Below are 22,580 nucleotides of genomic sequence, written 5' to 3'. Positions count from 1 at the left end.
AAGAAAATTGAGTTGTCAAATAAAAATGTAATTATTACTTAGTTATGATGTAGAACTATAAAATAGTGATAATATAAGAAAATTTGAGTTGTCAAATAAACCATTAATTACATATTTATTTGACAACTCTATTTTATTCTATGTTATTATTATCTTCGTAATGAACTAAAACTATAAAACAAAGATAATAACAATATATAACAAAGTTTATAACTCTGTTTCGGGTTCTTCGTCAGATTTCAAACACTAACCATCGTTTAGTCTGAAACTACGGATGTTGGTCCATTTTTGTTGGGTGGTACGCAAATCGCCAGAAAAGTCCAGATGAAATCGAGGACTAGGAGACCCTTATAGCATTCTTCTCCAAAATTTATAATTGTGTTTTCGGGTTCCGCGCCAGATTTCAGACACTAGCCATCCTTTGGTTTGAAAATACTTATTTTGGTCCTTTTTGTTGTGGGGTACGAAAATCTCCCGAAAAGTCCATATGAAATTGAGGACCTGAAGACTCTTAATATAGCATTCTTCTCCTGAATTTATAAATGTGTTTCGGGTTCCGCGTATAATTTCAAACATTGGCCATCGTCTGGTCCGAAAATACAGAGTTTGGTCCATTATCATCGATGGGTACGAAAATCGCCTGAAAAGTCCAGATCAAATCAAGGAACGGGAGAACCTTGTAAATTCTTCTTCTAAATTTATAAATGTGTTTCGGGTTCCGCGTCAGATTTCAAACACTAGCCATCATTTGATCCGAAACTACAGACTTTGGTCCATTTTTGTTGGGTGGTATGAAAATTTCCCAAAAAGTCTAGCTGAAATCGAGTACCGGGACACCCTTATTGCATTCTTCTCCAAAATTTATAACTATGTTTCGGGTTCTGAAAATACCGATTTTGGCCCATTTTTGTCGATTGGTACAAAAATCGCCCGAAAAGTCCAAATGAATTCGAGGACCGAGAGTCCCTTATATCATTCTTTTTCTAAATTTATAATTTTCTTTCGGGTTCCGCGTCAGATTTCAAACACTAGCAATCGTCTTGTTCGAAAATATGGATTTCGGTCCATTTTAGTCGGGTGGTACGAAAATCGCTCAAAAAGTCCCGATGAATTCGATGACCGAGACACCCTTATAGCATTCTTCTCTAAAATTTATAACTATGTTTCAGGTTCCGCGCCAGATTTAAAACACTTGCCATCTTCTGGTCTGAAAATACAGATGTTGGTCCATTTTTGTCGAGGGGTACGAAAATCGTCTGAAAAGTCCAAATAAAATCGACGACCGCGAGACCATTATAGCATTGTTCCCCAAAATTTCTAAATTTGTTTTGGGTTCCACGCCAGATTTCAAACACTAGCCATCGTCTTGTACGTAATACCCTGAAAAGTCTAGATTAAATCGAGGACCAGGAGACTCTTGTAGCATTCTTCTACTAAATTTATAAATGTGACTCGGGTTCCGCGTCAGATTTCATACACTATCCATTGCTTGTTCGAAAATACAAATTTCGGTCTTTTTTTTTCATGTGTACGAGAGATCCTTATAGCATTCTTCTCCAAAATTTATAAATGTGTTTCGTGTTCCGTGTAAGATTTCAAATACTAGCCATTGTATTGTCCGAAAATACGGATTTTGGTCCATTTTGGTTGGGTGCTACGAAACTCGCTCGAAAAATCCAAATGAAAAAAAAAAGATTTTTGGGCTCCAAAATTTATAAAAGATTTTTGGGATCTGCGCCCGATTTTAAACACTAGCGATCGTCTGGTCCGAAAATACAAATTTCAATCTATTATAGTCGGGTAGTACGAAAGTCCCCCGAAAAGTCCAGATGAAATCGAGGATCCGGCGACCCTTACAGCATTTTTCCCCTAAATTTATAACAGTGTTTCGGGTTCATCGTCAGATTTCAAACACTAACAATCGTCTTGTTCGAAAATACGGATTTCGGTCCATTTTAGTCGGGTGGTACGAAAATCGCTCGAAAAGGCTAGATGAAATCTAGGACCGGGAGACCCTTATATCATCCTTCTCCAAAATTTAAATCTGTGTTTCTGGTTACGCGTCAGATTTCAAACACTAGCGATAGCCTTTTTCGAAAATATGGATTTCAGTTTTAACACTACTTCAAATAATTCTAAACTAACGTCCGACTAACAACACACAATTAAATTGGACTTGACAACTCAAGTCACCTAAACCGACACATGATCAGATAACAACTCCTAACTTATAGGTCGACCTACAATCTATAACCAAGGTTCCACAGCTCCCAAAGAAAACTAAACCTATGCTCTGATACCACAATGTAACACCCCGTTTTTCAAAGCGAGGGTATATTTTTTTTTTTCTAAAAGTAATTAAAACGAACAAAGAATAAATCAGGAAATGCTTTTGGATAAATAATTGAGTCATTATAATTTACGCAGCGGAAAAGTTTCTCCAATTATAAATCCAAAACATTTTTACATAAACATCAAATGGTACATGGAACCCATTCAAAGATGATATAAAACTGATAATATTTGTATAAGTACAGTTTTCCAAAACTAAAATACTCCAAACCAAAAAGAAGGACCCCTAGTCCCTATACATCATCCTAATCTGATCATCCTACCAAAAACTATACACCCTGAGTAATCTCCACGCGCCCCGTGAGATCCTCCTAACACAACAGCAGTCAAGCGTTCCCATCTCCATCCCTGTCCGTAGGGTACGAACCAGTAGGGCCGTCCTGACTCTCATCTGAGGGCAAAGCCCAGATTTCCACAATAGTGTAAAGGGTCACCAACCAGAAAATAACAGATAACACATAGCAATTAAGTTTTTGAATGCTCAAAACAACTTTTTAACTAAGCATGCACCTTAACAGGATTTTCAATGTGCGAAAAGTTCATACATTACATTGCCAATGAAAATGAAGGTAAAATGCAGTTCTCGATCTCCTAATTAACACATGGTAAAACAAAACATGGATAGATTCATGAGCAATTAATCATACAACTAAAAATGAGGATTTTCACTGAGCCAATCGATTGGGCAATCGATTGGGGTGAAGATTTTTAATGAAAACAGAATCCTGGGCTGAATTCAATCGATTGGTAAATCGATTGATTGGTTCCTGAGCCCCTGGTTTCGAGCCAATCGATTTCCTAATCGATTTGGTGAGGGATTCTTAATGAAAACAGAATCCTGGGCTGAATTCAATCGATTGGTAAATCGATTGATTGGTTCCTGAGCCCCTGACTTAAGGCCTAATCGATTGGGCAATCGATTTCTTAACTGATTCCTTTGAAAATTGTTTTCGAAATCGATTGGCTAATCGATTTTGTTCATTTGGCCAAGCCCCTGACTTCCATCCAATCGATTGGGAAATCGATTTCCCTGATCAGTTTTCCAAAAATTCATGAATTAACCTAAGTCATTCCTAATCAAGTTCACCACTTAACACTTAGCAATTTCTACGCGATTACTACGACACACAAAGGTTCGATAACCATCATACTCACACACAATACACAACACATAGCACTTAACACCTTCATCTCAGTTATCACGATAAATCAAAATTCGAATCACTCAATCATAAACTCAAATCAAACATGACTCGCGTGCCAGGCACCCTAATGCAATGCGTATATGCCAAAATGCATGGACTCGGAATTCCAAACCAAAACCCTCCTCGAAGGGCCGTAAATCATAATTGTACCGCCTATCGCAGGCCAAAGTACCAATTACCGAGGTGCCACCTATCACGGGTCAGCACGATTTACTAAAATGCGTAAATCATAAACGTACCACCTATCACGGGTCAGTACAGTTACCATGGTGTCACCTATCACGGGTCAACTCGATTTTCTAAATAGTAACTCGTAAACGTACCACCTATCACGGGTCAGTACAGTTTACCGAGGTGTCACCTATCACGGGTCAACACGATTTACTAAAAGAAAAAGCGGGAATCGTAAATGTACCACCTATCACGGGTCAGTACAGTTTACCGAGGTGTCACCTATCACGGGTCAACACGATTTACTAAATAGTAACTCGTAAACGTACCACCTATCACGGGTCAGTACTGTTTACCAAGGTGTCACCTATCACGGGTCAACACGATTTACTAAATAGTAACTCGTAAACGTACCACCTATCACGGGTCAGTACTGTTTACCAAGGTGTCACCTATCACGGGTCAACACGATTTACTAAAAGAAAAAGCGGGAATCGTAAATGTACCACCTATCACGGGTCAGTACAGTTTACCAAGGTGTCACCTATCACGGGTCAACACGATTTACCAAAAATGTAAATCGTAAACGTACCACCTATCACGGGTCAGTACCGTTTACCGAGGTGTCACCTATCACGGGTCAACACGATTTACCAAAAATGTAAATCGTAAACGTACCACCTATCACGGGTCAGTACCGTTTACCGAGGTGTCACCTATCACGGGTCAACATGATTTACTAAAAGAAAAAGCGGGAATCGTAAACGTACCGCCTATCACAGACCAGTACTGTTTACCTAGGTGCCACCTATCACGGGTCAGCACGATTTACTAAAATGCGTAAATCATAAACGTACCACCTATCACGGGTCAGTACCGTTTACCGAGGTGTCACCTATCACGGGTCAACATGATTTACTAAAAGAAAAAGCGGGAATCGTAAACGTACCGCCTATCACAGACCAGTATTGTTTACCTAGGTGCCACCTATCACGGGTCAGCACGATTTACTAAAATGCGTAAATCATAAACGTACCACCTATCACGGGTCAGTACAGTTACCATGGTGTCACCTATCACGGGTCAACTCGATTTTCTAAATAGTAACTCGTAAACGTACCACCTATCACGGGTCAGTACAGTTTACCGAGGTGTCACCTATCACGGGTCAACACGATTTACTAAAAGAAAAAGCGGGAATCGTAAGTGTACCACCTATCACGGGTCAGTACAGTTTACCGAGGTGTCACCTATCACGGGTCAACACGATTTACTAAAAGAAAAAGCGGGAATCGTAAATGTACCACCTATCACGGGTCAGTACAGTTACCATGGTGTCACCTATCACGGGTCAACTCGATTTTCTAAATAGTAACTCGTAAACGTACCACCTATCACGGGTCAGTACAGTTACCATGGTGTCACCTATCACGGGTCAACTCGATTTTCTAAATAGTAACTCGTAAACGTACCACCTATCACGGGTCAGTACAGTTTACCAAGGTGTCACCTATCACGGGTCAACACGAATTACTAAATAGTAAATCGTAAACGTACAACCTATCACGGGTCAGTACAGTTTACCAAGGTGTCACCTATCACGGGTCGACACAATTTACCAAATGAAATGCATGAGCATACACAGACTCCATTCACAACAATCGTTAAGCAAATGCAGATATTAAAAGATTCCCCATTTTTAATACCCATTTAACTTAAACGACTTTCAAACAACATTAATTAAATAAGTCATTAAGAGATTCCCCGTTCTTAATACCGATTTAACTTAATGATTTTCAAAACAAAACGTTAAGCAAACAGTCATATTAAGAGATTCCCCATTCTTAATACTCATTTACCGAAACGATTTTCAAAAACGATAGTTAAGTAACCGAGACATTAAGAGATTCCCCATTCTCAACGCCCAGTTAACTTAAACATTTTCCTCAAATGCACATTAAGTAAACCGAGGTATTAAAAGATTCCCCATTTTTAATACTCGTTTACTCTAATGGTTTTTCAATTCCACAGAAACAAACTCAATCATACTCTCACATTCAAACCATAATTCACAACAACCACACCAATTAACAAACATCAAGTATGGACACGCCAAATACAACGAACACAAATCAAAGCCAACATAACACCCAGATACATCAAATTTCATTTACCACGAAACATTCATCATTATAAACAAAACCTAACTCTAAGGTTTTTACCCATAACGCACTAGTTTCGTTTTTCCCCAAATCGATACATTTAACCCTAACAAATTCCTTCCCACACAACCACAGATAAGTCCCTAATGCAAACTAAAAGTTTGGAAGGAGCCCTTACCTCAACGTTAGCTTTAACGTGCGTTTCCGGTACCGCGAGTAATTCCGGTAAAATCTCCGCTCGCAACGCCGCTTCCAAATTAGTTCACTAGCACCGTAGCGTGGTGGTGAGCAACTTTCCCTTCTATCTCTTCGAGAAATGAGGTTTGGATCTAGAAGAAACGGAGGGGTTTGTGTTTGGATCTCAAAACCGTTTTTCTTCGTTTTCGAATCAAAGAGGAAGAGTGAAGTTGCGAAAACCTTGATCTAACTCCCACCCAACCTTGGGTTACTAGTTTTGAAGAAAAGAAAGCGACGAAAACGAAAAATGGAGAAGGATGGATTTTGGTTTCACGGTGGTCTGAGGAAGGAGATGGAAAATTGGAAATTTCCTTCCTTTCTTTTTCTTTCCTTTGTTTTTCCTTTCTTCCTTTTTCCTTCCTTCCTTTATATGCTATTTTCTTTTCCTTTTCCTTCCTTCTAGTTTTCCTTTCTTTTTCCCTCCAAACAAACATATAAAAATATAATAAATATAACTTAACAAATATCTCAAAATCTAGATATTTATTAAATTACCGTTTCACCCGAAACGCCTTAAATTCTCCGTAAAGGATTTTCCGCAGTTAAATTCAATTTATTTATCGATGAGAAATTCTAATTGGCATCTAAAACTCCAAAATATTATTAACCTTGGCTTAAAAGCCTCCGAGCCAAAATCCAAAATACACCAAAAATACATAAATGGTACTTTAAAATTATGGGTCTTACAGGTGGTATGAAAATCACCCGAAAAGTCAAGATGAAATCGAGGACCTGGAGACCCTTATAGCATTCTTCTCCAAAATGTATTACTATGTTTCAATTTCCGCGTCAAATTTCAAACACTAGCCCTCGCCTGGCACGGAAATACTAATTTCGGTCCATTTTTGTCGGGTGGTATGAAAATCGCCCAAAAAGTCCAGATCAAATCAAGGAACGGGAGAACCTTGTAGATTTGTTGTCCATTATTTAAAACCGTGTTTCGAGTTCCGTGTCAAATTTCCAACACTAACCCACATCTGTTCCGGATATACTGATTTCGGTCCATTTTTGTCGGATGGTATGAAAGTCGCCCGAAAATTCCAGATGAAATCATGGACCGGGAAACCCTTATGGCATTCTTCTACAAAATTTATCACTGTGTTTCGGGTTCCGCGGGAGATTTCAAACACTAGCTATCGTCTGGTCCTAGAATACACATTTTTGTCGAGGGGTACGAAAATCGCTCGAAACGTCCAGATGAAGTCGAGGAGAAGAAGATTCTTGTAGCATTCTTCTCTTAAATTTATAACTGAGTTTCGGGTTCTGCGTTAGATTTCAAATACTAGCCCTCGTCAGGTCCAAAAATACGAAGTTCGGTCTCTTTTTGTTTGGTGATACTAAAATCGCCATCAAAGATCAGATGAAATCGAGGAACGGGAGACCCTTATAGCATTCTTCTCCTAAATTTATAACTCAGTTTCGAGTTCCGCCTCATATTTCAAACACTAGGAATTGTCTTCTTCGAAAATACGGATTTCAGTCCATTTTTGTCGGGTGGTACGAAAATCGCCCGAAAATCCTAGATAAAATCGAGGACCGGGAGACCCTTATAGCATTCTTCTCCAAAATTTATTACTGGTTTTTATCTTCCGCGCCAGATTTACAACACTTGCCATCGTCTGGTCTGAAAATATAGATTTCGGTTCTTTTTTGTCAAGTGGTAAGAAAATCACCTCAAAATTCTGGATGAAATCGAGGATCGAGCGACCCTTATAGCATTCTTCTCCTAAATTTATAACTATGTTCTGAGTTCCGTGCCGGATTTCAAACACTAGCCATTGTTTTGTTCAAAAATACGAATTTCGGTCCATTTTAGTCGGGTGGTACGAAAATCACCCGAAAAAACCAGATGAAATCGAGGACCAAGAGACCCTTATATCATTTTTCTCCTAAATATTTAACAATGTTTCAGATTCCGTGTCAGATTTCAAACCCTAGCCATCGTTTGGTATGAAAATATAGATTTTGGTACAGTATTGTCGAGGGGTGCGAAAATTGCCCGAAAGGTCCAGATAAAATTGACGACCGAGAGACCCTTATAGCATTCTCCTTCTAAATTTATAACTGTATTTCAGGTTCCATGTCAAATTACAAACACAAGCCATCGCCTGGTTCGAAAATACGGATTTCAATCCATTTTAGTCTAGTGGTATGAAAATCACCCTAAAAGTCAAGATGAAATCGAGGACCTGGAGACCCTTATAGCATTCTTCTCCAAAATGTATTACTATGTTTCAGTTTCTGGGTCAAATTTCAAACACTAGCCCTCGTCTGGCACGGAAATACTAATTTCGGTCCATTTTTGTCGGGTGGTATGAAAATCGCCCAAAAAGTCCAGATCAAATCAAGGAACGGGAGACCCTTGTAGCATTCTTCTCCAAAATTTATAACTGTGTTTCGGCTTCCGTGTAAAATTTCAAACACTAGAACTCGTCTGTTCAGGAAAAACTGATTTCGGTCCATTTTTGTCGGGTGGTATGAAAATCGCCCGAAAAGTCCAGATGAAATCAAGGACGGGGAAACCCCTATAGCATTTTTCTCCAAAATTTATAACTCTGTTTCGGGTTCTGCTACAGATTTCAAGCACAAGCTATCGTCTTGTTCGAAAATACAGATTTTGGTCCATTTTTGTCGAGGGAACAAAAATTTCCCGCAAAGTCCAGATGAAATCGAGGAGAACAAGATTCTTGTAGCATTCTTCTCGTAAATTTATAACTAAGTTTGGGGTTCTACGTCAGATTTCAAACACTAGCCATCGTTTGGTCCGAAAATACAAATTTTGGGCCATATTTGTCGAGTGGTACGAAAATCGCCTAAAAATTCCATATGAAATCGAGGACCGAGAGACCATTATAGCATTCTTCTCCAGAATTTATAACTGTCTTTCGGGTTCCGCGTCGAATTTCAAACACTAACCCTCGTCTGGTCCGAAAATACAGATTTCTGTTCATTTTTGTTAGGTGGTACGAAAATCTCTCAAAAAGTCCAGATGAAATCGAGGACTAGGAAACCCTTATAGCATTCATCTCCTTAATTTATAACCGTGTTTTAGGTTCCGCGTAAGATTTCAAAACACTAGACACTGGCTGGTCAGAAAATACATATTTTGATCAATTTTTGTTGAGGGGTACAGAACTCGCCCCAAAAGTCCTAATGAAATCAAGGACGAAGAGACCCTTATAGCATTCTTCATCTAAATCTAAAATTGTGTTTCGGGTTCCGCGTCAAATTTCAAACACTAGCCATCGTCTAGTTTGAAAATATGGATTTCAAACCAATTTAGTCGGGTGTTACGAAAATCGCCCGAAATGGCTAGATGAAATCGAGGACCAAGAGACTCTTATAGCATTCTTCTCCTAAATGTCTAACTGTGTTTCGGGTTCCGCGTAAGATTTCAAACACTATCCGTTGTCTTGTTTGAAAATTTGGATTTTGGTCCATTTTTGTCGTGTGGTACGAAAATCGCCCTAAACGTCTAGTTGAAATAAAGGACAAGAATACCCTTATAGCATCCTTCTCCTAAATATATAACATTGTTTCGGGTTTCGCGTCAGATTTCAATCACAAGCCATCATTTGGTCAGAAAATACAGATATTGAAACATTTTTGTCGAGACGTACAACAATTGCCCGAAAAGTCCAGATGAAATCGAGGACCGGACGACCCTTATATCATTCTTCTCCTTAATATATAACAGTGTTTCAAGTTCTGTGTCAGATTCAAACACTAGCAATCATCTAGTCCGAAAATACAGATTTCTGTTCATTTTTGTTATGTGGTTCGAAAACCACACGAAAAGTCCAGATGAAATCGAGGACCAAACGACTCTGATAGCATTCTTTTCCTAAATTTATTACTGGTTTTTAGGTTCAGCGACAGATTTCAAATACTTGCCATTGTCTTCTCTGAAAATATAGATTTTGATCCTTTTTTGTCGAGCTGTAAGAAAATCGCCTGGAAAGTCCAAATGAAATCGAGGACTGAGAGACCCTTATAGCATTCTTCTCCTATATTTATAACTGTGTTCTGAGTTCTGTGTCGGATTTCAAACACTAGCCAATGTTTTGTTCAAAAATACGAATTTCAGTCCATTTTAGTCGGGTGGTATGAAAATCACCCGAAAAAACAAGATGAAATCGAGGACCAGGAGTCCCTTATAGCATTCTTCTCCTAAATATAACACAGTGTTTCAGATTCCGGGTCAGATTTCAAACACTAGCCATCGTCTGGTCCAAAAATATAGATTTCAATCCATTTTAATCTAGTGGTATGAAAATCGCTCGAAAAGTCCAGATGAAATCGCTCGAAAATATAGATCAAATCCATTTTATAAATGTGTTTCAGATTCCTTATAATACCACTAGTTTTGAAACAAAAGTCCTCATAATATCTTCACAACGTCATATTTCAAACACTAGCCATTGTCTTGTTCGAAAATACATATTTCTTTCCATTTTTGTAGGGTGGTACGAAAATCGCCCAAAAAGTCCAGATGAAATCGAGCACCAGGAAACCCTTATAGCATTCTTCTCCTAAATTTATAACAGTATTTCAGGTTCCGCGTCAAATTTCATACACAAGCCCTCATCTGGTCCGAAAATACAGATTTTGATCAATTTTTTTCGAGGGGTACGAAACACGCACGAAAAGTCTAGATGAAATTCAGGACCGATGAAATTTAAAATTTTGTTTCAGGTTCCGCGTTAGATTTAAAACACTAGCCATCGTCTAGTTCGAAAATATGGATTTCAGTCCAATTTAGTCGGGTGGTACGAAAATCGCCCGTAATGTCCAAATGCAATCGAGGACCAAGAAACTCTTATAGCATTCTTCTCCTAAATTTCTAACTGTGTTTCGGGTTTCGCGCCTATTTTCAAACACTATCCATCGTCTTGTTTCAAAATTTGGATTACGGTCCATTATTGTCGTGTGGTTCGAAAATCGCCCTAAATGTCCAGTTGAAATCGAGGACCAGAAAACCCTTATAGCATTCTTCTCCTAAATATATAATAGTGTTTCGGGTTTCCCGTCAGATTTTAATCACTAGCCATCGTCTTCTTAGAAAATACAGATATTGAAACATTTTTGTCGAGGTGTACAAAAATCGCAAGAAAAGTTCAGATGAAATCGAGGACCGAGCGACCCTTATATCATTCTTGTCCTTAATATATAACAGTGTTTCGGGTTCTGCGTCACATTTAAAACACTAGCAATCATCTAGTTCGAAATAAAGATTTTAGTCATTGTTTGTCGAGGGGTATGAAAATTGCCCAAAAAGTCCATATGAAATCAAGGACTGAGAGACCCTTATAGCATTCTTCTTCTAAATTTATAATTGGGTTTCGGTTTCCGTGTCAGATTTCAAACATTAGCCATCATCTTAGTTGAAAATACGATTTTTGATCCATTTTAGTCAGGTGGTACAAAAATCACTCAAAATGTCTAGATGAAATCGAGGACCATGAAACTCTTATAGCATTCTTCTCCTAAATTTATAACTGTGTTTCGGGTTCCGCTACAGATTTCAAGCACTATTGATCGTCTTGTTCAAAAATACGGATTTGATTCCTTTTTGTCGGATGATACAAAAATCACCCGAATAGTCGAGATGAAATCGAGGACCAGGAGACCATTATAGAATTCTACTCTTAAATATATAACAGTGTTTCGGGTTCCGCATCAGATTTCAAACACTAGCCATCGTATGGTCTGAAAATACAAATTTTGGTCCATTTGTGTAGAGGTATAAGGAAATCGCCCGAAAAGTCCTGATGAAATCGAGGAACGAGAGACCCTTATAGTATTCTTCTTCTAAATTTGTAACTATGTTTCGGGTTCCACATCAGTTTTCAAACACTAGCCATCATTTTGTTCAAAAACACGGATATTGCGTCAGATTTCAAGCACTTGCCATCGATCGTCTAGTCCAAAAAGACAGATTTTTTCCCATTTTTGTCGAATGTTAAGAAATTCTTGCGAAAAGTCCAGATGAAATCGAGGACCGAGAGTCTCTTATATCATTCTTCTTCTAAATTTATAAATGTGTTTCGGTTTCCGCGTCAGATTTCTAACAATAGCCATCATCTTGTTCAAAAATAAAGTTTGGATCCATTTTAATCGGGCGGTACGAAAATAGCTCGAAATGTCCAGATGAAATCGAGGACCTAGAGACTCTTATAGCATTCCTCTCATCAATTTATAACTGTGTTTCGGGTTCCATGTCAGTTTTCAAATAGTATCCATCTTCTTGTTCGAAAAACGGATTTGGGTCCATTTTTGTCAGATGGTACGAAAATCGCCTGAAAGGTCCAGATGAAATCGAGGACGAGAGACCCTTTTGACATTCTTCTCCTAAATATATACTAGTTATTAAGGTTCCACGTAATATTTCAAACACTAACCATCGTCTGGTTTGAAAATACAGATTTTGGTCCATTTTTGTCGAGAGCTACGGAACTCGCATCGAAAGTTCAGATGAAATCAAGGACCGAGAGTCCCTTACATCATTCTTCTTCTAAATTTATAACTGTGTTTTGGTTTCCGCGTCAGATTTCAAACCCTAGCCATCGTCTTATTCGAAAATATGGAGTTCGATCCATTTTAATCAGGTGGTTAAAAATCACCCGAAATGTCCAGATGAAATCGAGGACCAGGAGACTCTAATAGCATTCTTCTCCTAAATTTATAATTGTGTTTCGGGTTCCGTGTCAGTTTTCAAACACTATCCATCTTCTTGTTCGAAAAACGTATTTGGGTCCATTTTTGTCGGACGGTACGAAAATCGCCCGAAAAGTCCAGATGAAATTCAGGACCGAGAGACCCTTTTGGCATTCTTCTCCTAAATATATACTAATGTTTAAGGTTTCGCATCGTAATTCAAACACTAGCCATCGTCTGGTTTGAAAATACAAATTTTGGTCCATTTTTGTCGAGGGGTACGAAACACACCTGAAAAGTTCAGATGAAATCAAGGACCGAGAGTCCCTTATAGCATTCTTCTTCTAAATTTATAACTGTGTTTCGGTTTCCGCGTCAGATTTCAAACCCTAGCCATCATTTTGTTCGAAAATATGGATTTCGATCCATTTTAATCAAGTGGTTAAAAATTGCCTGCAATGTCCATATGAAATCGAGGACTAGAAGACTCTTATAGCATTTTTCACCTAAATTTATAATTGTTTTACGGGTTCCGCGTCAGACTTCAAACACTAGCCATCATCTTGTTGAAAATACAGATTTTGGTCTATTTTTGTCGGGTGGTACAAAAATAGCCCAAATAGTCCTGATGAAATCGAGGATCGGGAGACCCTTATAGAATTCTTCTCCTAAATATATAAAAGTGTTTCGGGTTCCTCATCAAATATCAAACACAAGCCATCGTCTTGTCCAAAAATCAGATTTTGATCCATTTTTGTAGAGGGAAATGAAAATCGCCTGAAAAGTCCAGTTGAAATCGAGGACCTTTAGATCTCATAGCATTTTTCTTCTAAATTTGTAACTGTGTCTCGGGTTCCGCGTCAGATGTCAAACACTAGCCATCATTTTCTTCAAAAACAAATATATCAGTCCATTTTAGTCGGGTGGTACGAAAATCGCCTGAAATGTCTAGATGAAATCGAGGACCAAGAGACTCTTTTAGCATTCTTCTCCTAAATTTATATATGTGTTTAGGGTTTCGCGTCAGATTTCAAACACTAGCCATCGTGTATTTCAAACACAGTCCATTTTTGTCGTGTATTACGAAAATCGCCGAAAAGTCCAAAAAAAATCGAGGACTGAGACACCCTCATAGCATTCTTCTCCTAAATATATAACAGTTATTCGGGTTCCGCGTCAGATTTCAAACACTAGCCATCATCTGTTCCAAAAATACATATTTTGGTCCTTTTTTGTCGAGGGGTACAAAATTCGTCCGAAAAGTCAAGAAGATATCAAGGAACGACAGACCCTTATAGCATTCTTCTTATAATGGATAGTGTTTGAAATCTGATGCGGAACCTGAAACACCGTTATAAATTTAGGAGAAGAATGCTATAAGAGTCTTTCAGTCCTCGATATCATCTAGACTTTTCGTACCACTCGACAAAAATGGACTAAATCTTTATTGTTGGACCACACTCTGGCTAGTGTTTGAAGTCTAGCGCGGAACTCGAAACACAGTTATAAATTTTGGAGAAGAATGCTACAAGGGTCTCCCGGTCTTCGATTTCATCTTGACTTTTCGGGCAATTTTCATACGATCCAACTAAAATGAACCGAAATCCGTATTTTCGAAAAAGACTATGGCTAGAATTTGATATTGCGGGGGATTTAACTACCACCCGACTAAAATGAACCGAAATCCGTATTTTGAAACAAGACAATTGTTAGTTTTTGAAATCTGATGCAGAACCCAAAACATAATCATAAATTTAGCAGAAGAATGTTATAAGGGTTTGTCGGTACTCGATTTCATCTGGACTTTTCGAGCGATTTTCGTACCCCTCAACAAAAATGGACCAAAATTTGTATTTTCGGACCAGTCAATGACTAGTGTTTGATATCTGACGCGAAAACTGACATGGAACCCAAAACATAGTTATAAATTTTGGAGTAGAATGCTATAAGGGTCTCTCGTACAGTTATAAATTTTCGAGTGATTTTCTTACCCCTCGACAAAAATGGACCAACATTTGTATTTTCAAACCAGATGATGGCTACTGTTTGAAATCTAGCACGGAACCTGAAACATAGTTATAAATTTTATAGAAGAATGCTATAAAGGTCTCTCGGTCTTTGATTTCATCCGGAGTTTTCGAGCGATTTTCGTACCACCCGACTAAAATTTAGGAGAAGAATGCTGAAAGGGTCTCCTTGTCCTCAATTTCATCTGGTCATTTCGGGCAATGTTTGTACCACCCGACAAAAAAAATACCAAAAATTGTATTTTCGAATCAAACGATGGCTAATGTTTGAAATTTGGCACGAAACCCAAAACACAGTTATAAATTTTGCAGAAGAATGATATAATGGTCTTTAGGTCCTCGATTTCAATGGACTTTTCGGGCGATTTTCGTATCACCCGACTAAAATGGACCGAAATCCGTGTTTTCGAATAAGACGATGGCTAGTTTTTTATATCTGAAGCGGAACCCGAAACACGGTTATAAATTTAGAACAAGAATTCTATAATGGTCGCCAGATTTCAAACACTAGTCATCGTCTGGTCCGAAAATACATATGGTTGTCCATTTTTGTCGAGGGGTACGAAAGTCACCCTAAAAGTCCAAATGAAATCGAGGACCGTTAGACCATTATAGCATTCTTCTCCAGAATTTATAACTTTGTTTCGGGTTCCGGGCCATATTTCAAACACTAGCCATCGTCTAATCCGAAAGTACAGATCTTGGTCCATTTTCGTCGATGGGAACGAAAGTCGCCCGAAAAATCCAAATGAAATCGAGGACCGGGAGACCATTATAGAATTCTTGTTCTAAATTTATAATTGAGTTTCGGGTTCTACGTTAGATTTGAAACACTAGCCATCGTCTTGTTCGAAAAAACGGATTTCGGTCCATTTTAGTCGGGTGGTACGAAAATCGCTCGAAGAGTCTAGATGAAATCGAGGACTGGGAGACCAATATAGCATTCTTCTCCAAAAATTTTAACTATGTTTCGGGCTCCGCGCAAGATTTCAAACACTAGCCATCGTCTGGTCCAAAAATACGATTTTCGATATATTTTTGTCGGGTAGTACAAAAATCGCCCGAAAATACCAGATGAAATTGAGCACCAAAAAACCATTATAACATTCTTCTCCAAAAATTTTAATTGTGTTTTAGGTCCCGCATCAGAATTCAAACACAAGCCATCGGTCGATTTTGTCGGGTGATACAAAATTCGCCTGAAAAGTCTAGATGAAATCGAGGACCAAGAGACCCTTATAGCATTCTTCTCTAAATTTATAATTGTTGTTCGGGTTCTGTGTCTTATATTTCAAACACTAACCATCGTTTTGTTTAAAGATACGAATTTCAGTCCGTTTTAGTCGGGTGGTACGAAAATCGCCAGAAAAGTCAGTATGAAATTAAGGACTAGGAGACCCTTATAGCATTCTTCTCCAAAATTTATAACTGTTTTTCGGGCTCCATAAAGTCCAAAGGAAATCGAGGACCGGGACACCCTTACAACATTCTTCTTCTAAATTTATAATTGTGTTTCCGGTTACGCGCCAGATTTCGAACACTAGCCATTGTCTTGTTCGAAAATACGAATTTTGGTCCATTTTAGTCAGGTGGTATGAAAATCTCCCGAAAAGTCCAGATGAAATCGAGGACTGGGAGACCCTAGCATTCTTCTTAAAATTTATAACTGTGTTTCGGATTCCATGCCAGATTTCAAACACTTACCACCGTTTTGTTCCAAAATACGAATTTCGGTCCATTTTAGTCAGGTGGTACGAAAATCGACAAAAAAGGCCAGATAAAATCGAAGACTGGGAGACTCTTATACCATTCTTCTCCAAAATTTATAACTGTTCTTCGGGTTCCGCGTCAAAATTCAAACACTAGCCATCGTCTGGTCCGAAAATACAGATTTTGGCATATTTTTGTCGTTGGGTACGACAATCGACTGAAATGTCTAGATGAAATCGAGGACCAGGAGACCCTTACATCATTCATCTCCAAAATTTAAAACTGTGTTTCGGTTTCTGCGTCAGAATTCTAACACTAGCCATCGTCTAGTCCGAAAATACAAATTTTGGTCCATTTTGGTTGGGTGGTACGAAAATCCCCCAAAAAGCTAGATGAAATTGAGGACGGGGAGACTCTTATAGCATTCTTCTCCAAAATTTATAACTGTGTTTCGGATTCCGCATCTGATTTCTAACACTAGCCCTCATTTGGTATGAAAATATAGATTTCGGTCATTTTTTGTTGACGGCTACGAAAATCGCCTGAAAAGTTTAGATGAAATCGAGGACCGAGAGACCCTTATAGCATTTTCCTACAAAATTTATAACTGTGTTCTAGGTTTTGTGTCAGGTTTCAAACACTAACCATCATTTTGTTCGAAAATACATATTTTGGTTCATTTTATTAGGGTGGTACGAAAATCGTCCAAAAAGTCCAAATGAAATCAAGGGCCGGGAGACCTTTATAACATTCTTCACCCGAAAAGACCAAATGAAATCGAGGACCAGGAGACCCTTATAGCATTCTTCGCCAAAATTTATAACTTAGTTTCGGGTTCCGCTTCAGATTTCAAACACTAATAATTATCTTGTTAGAAAATACGGATTTCAGACTATTTTTGTCGAGTGGTACGAAAATAGCCTGAAAAGCCCATATGAAATTGAGGATCCGGAGACCCTTATAGCATTCTTCTCCTAAATTTAAAAATTGAGTTTACGGTTCCGCCTCAGATTTCAAACACAAGCAATTGTATTGTTCGAAAGTACAGATTTATAACAGAGTTTCAAGATTCGCGTCAGGTTTCAAACTCTAGCCATCGTCTTGTCCGAAAATACGGATTTCAATCCATTTTAGTCTAGTGGTATGAAAATCGCCCAAAAAGTCCAGATGAATTCGAGGACCGGGAGAGCCTTATAGCGTTCTTCTTCTAAATTTATAATTGTGTTTCGGGTTCCGGGTCTGATTTCAAATACTAACAATAGTCTTGTTCGAAAATACGGATTTCGGTCCATTTTAGTCAGGTGGTACGAAAGTAGCCCGAAATGTCTAGATGAAATCTAGGACCGGGAGTCCCTTATATCATTCTTTTTTAAAATTTATAACTGTATTTCGGGTTCCGCGTCAGATTTCAAACACTAGCCATAGTCTTTTTCGAAAATACGAATTTATGTTAATTTTATTTGGATAGATGAAAATTGCTCGAAAAGTCCAGATGAAATCGAGGACAGAGAGACCCTTATAGCATTCTTCTCCAAAGTTTGTAAATGTCTGTCGAGTTCCGCGCTAGATTTAAAATACTAGCCCAAGTCTGGTCCTAAAATACAAATTTTAGTCCATTTTTGTCGAGGGGTACGAAAATCTCCCGAAAAGTGAAGATGAAATCGAGAACCGAGAGACCCTTATAGCATTCATCTCCAAAATTTATAATTGTGTTTCGGGTTCCGCCTCAGATGTTAAACACTAGCAATTGTGTTGTTTGAAAATACGAATTTCAGTCTATTTTTTGTTTGGTGGTACGAAAATCACCCGAAAATTCCAGATGAAATCTAGGACCAACAAACACTTATATCATTCTTCAAAATTTATAACTGTGTTTCGGGTTTTGTGTTAGACTTCAAACACTAGCCATAGTCTTTTTTGAAAATACGGAATTCGGTCCATTTTAGTTGGATCGTATGAAAATCGCCCAAAAAGTTCAGATAAGACCGGGAAACCCTTATAGCATTCTTCTCCAAAATTTATAACTGTGTCTCGAGTTCCGCGCAAGATTTCAAACACTGGCCCATGCTGGTCCGAAAATACAGATTTTACTCCATTTTTGTCGAGGGGTACAAAAATCACCTGAAAAGTCCAGATGAAATTGGGAACCGAGAGACCCTTATAGCATTCTTCTCCAAAATTTATACGGTTTCGGTCCATTTTTTGTCGGGTGGTACGCAATCACCCGAAAAGTCTAGATGAATCCGAAGACCAGGAGACCTTGATAGCATTCTTCTCCAAAATTTATTACTGGTTTTTAGGTTCTGCGCCAGATTTCAAACACTTGGCATCGTCTGGTCCGAAAATATAAATTTCGGTCCTTTTTTGTCGAGGGTAAAATAATCGCTTGAAAAGTCCAGATAAAATCGAGGATCGAGAGACCCTTATATCATTCTTCTCCTAAATTTATAATTGTGTTCCAAGTTCCGTGTCGAATTTCAAACCCTAAACACAATTATAAATTTTGGAGAAGAATGCTATAACGGTCTCTTGGTCCTCGATTTCATCTAGACTTTTCGGGCGATTTTCGTACCACCCGACTTAAATGGACCGAAATCCGTATATTTGGACCAAACGATGGCTAATATTTGAAATATGACGCGAAACCCGAAGCAAAATTAGAAATTTTGGAGAAGAATGTTATAAGGGTTTCCCGGTCATCGATATCATCTGGACTTTTTAGGTGATTTTCATACCATCGACAAGAAAGGACAAAAATCCGTATTTTCGAAAAAGATTGTGGCTAGTATTTGAAATCTAACGCGCAACCTGAAACACAATTATAAATTTTGGAGAGGAATGATATAAGGGTGTCCTGGTCCTAGATTTCATTTGGACTTTTCGTGAGATTTTCGTACCACCCGACTAAAATGGACCGAAATTCTTATTTTCGAACAAAACAATGGCTAATGTTGGAAATATGATGCGGAACCTAAAACACAGTTAAATTTTTGGAGAAGAATGCTATAACGGTCTCCCGATCCTCGATGGTTAGTGTTTGAAATCTGATATGGAACCCGGAATACAGTTATAAATTTAGAATAAGAATACTATAAGGGTCTCTCGGTTGTCGATTACATCTGGAATTTTCAAGCGATTTTCGTACCCCTCTACAAAAATGGACCAAAATCTATATTTTCGGACCAGACGATGGCTAGTGTTTGAAATCTAGCGCGGAACTCAAAACACAATTATAAATTTAGGAGAAGAATACTATAAGGGTCTCTCGGCCCTCGATTTCATCTGGACTTTTTAGGCGATTTTCTTACCCCTTGACAAAAAGGACCGTAATCTATATTTCCGGACCATACGACGACAAGTGTTTAAAATCTAGCGCGGAACCTAAAAACTAGTAATAAATTTTGGAGAAGAATTCTATCAGGGTCTCCCAGTCCTCGATTTCATCTGGACTTTTCGGGTAATTTTCGTACCACCCTAGAAAAACGGTCGTAAGTGTTTGAAATCTGTTGCAGAACTTGAAACACAATTATAAATTTTGGAGAAGAATGCTATAAAAGTCTCTGGGTCTTCAATTTCATCTAACGTGAAACTCGAAAACAGTTATAAATTTTGGAGAAGAATTCTATAAGGGTCTCATGGTTCTCGATTTCATCTGGACGTTTCGGAAAATTTTCATACCACCTGACTAAAATAGACCGAAATCCGTATTTTCGAACAAGACTATGGCTAGTGTATAAAATTTAACCTGAAACCTGAAATAAACTTATAAATTTTGGAGAAGAATTCTATAAGGGTCTGTCGGTTCTTGATTTTATCTGCACTTTTCGGGCGATTTTCGTAACCCTCGACAAAAATGGACCAAAATCTGTATTTTTTGGATCAGACGATGGCTAGTGTTTGAATTTTGACGCGGAACCCGAAACACAATTATAAATTTTGGAGAAGAACTCTATAAGGGTCTCCCGGTCCTCGAATTCATCTAGACTTTTCAAGGAATTTTCGTACAACCCGACCAAAATGGACCGAAATCCGTATTTTCGGATCAGATGATGGCTAGTGCTTGAAATCTGACACGTAACCCGAAAAAAATTTATAAATTTTGGAGAAGAATGCTATAAGGGTCTCCGGGTCCTTGATCTGATAGGGACTTTTATGTCGATTTTCGTACCATATGGCCAAAATGGACCGAAATCCGTATTTTCGGATCAGATGATGGCTAGTGCTTGAAATCTGACGCAGAACCTGAAACACAGATAATCTTTTTGGAGAAGAATGCTATAAGGGTCTCCCATTCCTCGATTTCATTTGGACTTTTGTTGTGATTTTCGTACCACCCGACAAAAATAGACCGAAATCCAAGTTTTCGAACAAGTCGATGGCTAGTGTTTGAACTTTGACGCAGAAACCGAAACACAGTTTTAAATTTTGGAGAAGAATGCTATAAGGGTCTCCTGGTCCTTCATTTCATCTATACTTTTAGGTCAATGTTCGTACCGATCGAAAAAAATATGTCAAAATCTATATTTTCGTACCAGATGATGGTTACTGTTTGATTTTTGACGCAGAACCTAAAACAAAGTTATAAAATTTGGAGAAGAATGATATAAGGGTATCCCAATCCTCGATTTGATCTGGACTTTTTGTTCGATTTTCGTACCTCGTAACTAAAATGGACCGAAATTCGTATTTTCGAACAAAACGATGGTTAGTGTTTGAAATCTGGCATGAAACACGAAACAGAGCTATAAATTATGGAGAAGAATGCCATAAGGGTCTCCGGGTCCTTGATATCATCTGGACGTTTCGGGTGATTTTAATACAACCTAACTAAAATGTACCTAAATTAGTAATTTCGAACAAGATTATGGCTACGGTTTGAAATTTGACGCGTAACCTGAAACATAGTTATAAATTTAGAAGAAGAATTACGTAAGGGTGTCTCAGTCCTCGATTTCATTTGGACTTTTTGGGCAATTTTCGTACCACCCAACGAAAATGAACGAAATTCGTATTTTCAGACCAGACGATGGCTAGTGTTTAAAATCTGAGGCGGAGCCCGAAAAATAGTTATAAATTTTGGAGAAGAATGCTGCTATAAAGGTCTTGGTCCTCGATTTCATCTGGACTTTACCGGCGATTTCGTACCACCCAACTAAAATGGACCGAAATTTGTGTCTTCAAACAGAAAGATGGTTAGTGTTTGAAATCTGGCGCGGAACCCGAAACACAATTAAATTTTTTGGATCTCTATGTCATCGATTTCATCTGGATTTTTTAGACGATTTTTGTACCATTCGACTAAAATCGACCAAAATCTGTATTTTCGAACAAAATGATGGTTTGTGTTTGGAATCTGACGCGGAACCCGAATCACATTTATAAATTTAGGAGAAGAATGCTATAAAGGTCTCCTGGTCCTCGATTTCATCTAGACTTTTCGGGGTATTTTCGTACAAGATGATGGCTATTGTTTGAAATCTGGCGCATAACTTGAAACCTAGTTATAAATTTTAGAAAAGAATGCTATAAGGGTCTCTCGGTCCTCGATTTCATCGGGACTTTTCGAGCGATTTTTGTACCACCCGACTAAAATGGACCGAAATCCGTATTTTCGAAAACAACGATGGCTATTGTTTGAAATCTGACGCGGAACCCGAAAGAAAATTATAAATTAGAAGAAGAATGATATAAGGGATCTCGGTCTTCGATTTCATCTGGACTTTTCGATAGATTTTCGTACCCTTCCACAAAAAAGGACCAAAATCAGTATTTTCAGACCAAACGATGGCTAGTGTTTGGGATCTGGCGTAGAACCTGAAACACAGTTATAAATTTTGGAGAAGAATGCTATAAGGGTCTCCATGTACTCGATTTCATCTAGACGTTTTGGGCAATTTTTGTACCACCAAACAAAATAAACCAAAGTTCGTAGTTTCGGACCAAACAATACTTAGTGTTTGAAATATAAGACGTAGAACCCGAAACACAGTTACAATTTTAGGAGAAGAATGCTATAAGGGTCTCCTGGTCCCCGATTTCATCCAGACTTTTCAGGCGAT

Source organism: Cicer arietinum, chromosome 5, assembly GCF_000331145.2.
Source record: "Cicer arietinum cultivar CDC Frontier isolate Library 1 chromosome 5, Cicar.CDCFrontier_v2.0, whole genome shotgun sequence".
Lineage (NCBI taxonomy): Eukaryota > Viridiplantae > Streptophyta > Magnoliopsida > Fabales > Fabaceae > Cicer > Cicer arietinum.
The sequence above is the reverse complement of the archived record's forward strand: the minus strand, read 5'-3'. Positions refer to the sequence as shown.